The sequence below is a fragment of the Babylonia areolata genome, chromosome 3 (assembly GCF_041734735.1).
Source record: "Babylonia areolata isolate BAREFJ2019XMU chromosome 3, ASM4173473v1, whole genome shotgun sequence".
In the NCBI taxonomy this organism is placed as follows: Eukaryota; Metazoa; Mollusca; class Gastropoda; order Neogastropoda; family Buccinidae; genus Babylonia; species Babylonia areolata.
Window position 1 is genome coordinate 62,564,329 of NC_134878.1, and position 2,500 is coordinate 62,566,828.

Genomic DNA, 2,500 nt, shown 5'->3' on the forward strand with positions numbered 1-2,500 from the left:
TTTGGGGGGGGGGGGCGGGGGATTAGGAAGTAAGGGGAGGAGGGTGTTGAAGGAAGTTGGTAGATAGATAGATAGATAGAGGAGGGGAGGAAAGGGTGGTAGTGACATAACAAATCTTTCTGACCGAAACAAGACAGGAGTGGAATACCAGTGATTGTAGACGTTTTGTTAGATCATCATTTTTTTTTTCACATTTGAATGTTGTCGATTAACAAGTAGCGTAGGAAACGAGTAGGGTGGGGGTGGGGGTGGGGGGGGTACTGGGTAAAAGGAGGGTGGAATCAAAGATGAGAATATTTGAAATAAATACTTGAGCACAATTGAAGAAAATCGCTTAACGGACTTCGTAAAAAAAGAAGTCGTTCATTTAAAAAGAGAAACAACTGAAACAGTTGTTGTTTGGTTTTGTTTTAAATCAACGTTCCCATTGACTTGTGATAATCATACACATTTTTCGTGCAGGTAAGGCTTCATCAAATGACACTCAAAAAAAAAAATGATATCCATTACTGTCATATCGTTGAAACAAATACACTTTATATTAGGAGCAATAACTAGTCGGTAATGGATTAGATAACAGTCCTGAAAATTAGACTGAGGTTTGCGAATCAGATCCAAGTCAGTCGGGGCGGGCCCAAAGACGTGGAGGTGTAATCAACAGTTGAACTGAAGCAGGATACGTTGGCAGTGAAGAAGAAAGGCACACGACAATGCACAATGCGACTGACGGACGGACAGACAGACAGACAGACAGAGGCACACGACAATGCACAATGCGACTGACGGACGGACAGACAGACAGACAGACAGAGGCACACGACAATGCACAATGCGACTGACGGACGGACGGACAGACAGACAGACAGAGGCACACGACAATGCACAATGCGACTGACGGACGGACGGACAGACAGACAGACAGAGGCACACGACAATGCACAATGCGACTGACGGACAGACAGACAGACAGACAGACAGACAGAGGCACACGACAATGCACAATGCGACTGACGGACGGACGGACGGACGGACAGACTAAACAGGTGATGCGGCGCAGATAAACGAGCGATGAACACCAAAACGAACCCCCCCCCCCCCCCCCCCCCCCCCCTGCCAGGACTTGGGACCTTATCGAACCCCACACCACAGCTGTGAACAACTTGAGCCATGCCAGTTTAAGTGGTTTGTTCAACTCCACTTCATTGACTGACACGAGAATGACCAACTCACACAGACACCAGAAACAGACAGACAGAGACAGACAGAGAAAGACGATAGGGAGACACAGTTGGAGACAAAACAAGACGGACAAGCAGGCAAAAGGAGAGAGAGAACTAATTTACACAGCTCATTAATTGACTGATGGAATTCTTTCCTCTTTAAGAGAAGCCAAGCCTGTCGTGGCTATGCTGATGATTATATTCAAAATAATGTTTCTTAATTCTTTCTGTTTTTTTACGTTAAGAATACTAGTTATTACCTGCAATGTGTGGATGTATGTATGAAACAGGTGTATGTGATTTTTTTTTTGTTTTTTACATTTGTGTCTTCGTTATATTCGTAAAAAGCTGTTGTTGACTTTTACAGTTATGGCCCCCATGTTGTTTACTTGTCTATGTTGTGATAATGCACCTGACCAAATTTCTCCAGTTGGAGATAATAAAGTTATTCTTATCTGATCTTATCTTTAACTGTGGTCAAGCCGGAAACGTTCGTCAAGGAAACGTTCCATCCATGCCTCTTTGTTTTTCTTTTTTTTTTTTGTTTTCTGTCAAAGATTGTAGCCAGTTTACTCATAGGCAATGGACGGAAGGTGGTTGAGCTTTCCAATTATTATTTCTGCGGCTTCTCTTCCTTCTCCCGGCTTTGGTATTCAGTGCAGATTCATTGGGGCGCCGCATGGAAAAAAATAATGTAAGATTCCTCCAGGTCTGTTGGTTCTATGTGTCAAACCCAGGGCCTCTGCAAATGGCCTTCCTTATTCTTTTCTTCTTTTTCTTTTTTAATCTTTACAAACACATCGATTGTTACTTCTCTAAGACAGAAGGATATATTATCTTCTGCGATGCTGGTGTGGTAAAGCATTGAATTTCATGCCGGCTTTCAAAACTTTAAGCGTCCGTGTGTCCATCTTTAATACCACGTCGAGCTATCTTGCCTCTGTGTGTGTGTGTGTGTGTGTGTGTCCGACACTGTAATACTAACATGAGGAGTAAACAGATAGGCCTGGTTTGCATCAGTTTGACATAGTACTGTATATGACACCAAAAGATTATTCATGTATTCATTTTGCAACATTGAAAGCGTTTACAACAAAAAAAAGTGATACTGACATTACTGACATGCTTAACTGTTAACACTCGCGTGTGGCCCCTCCCCCCCCCCCCCCCCCCCCCGCCCCTCCCATCCCCCTCCCCACCAACATTACACACATTCATAAACACACGCGCACACACACACACACACACACACATAGGAGGTAGGAGGAAGTGAGAGAGAG

General features: G+C 43.9%; 1 protein-coding gene across 1 annotated transcript in view; it reads right to left on the reverse strand.

Annotated features, from left to right (window-relative positions):
* LOC143280401 (inactive tyrosine-protein kinase transmembrane receptor ROR1-like) overlaps positions 1-2,500 on the reverse strand; it is a 458,789-nt gene that overhangs the window by 454,895 nt on the left and 1,394 nt on the right. The gene's annotated exons all lie outside the window — the stretch shown is intronic.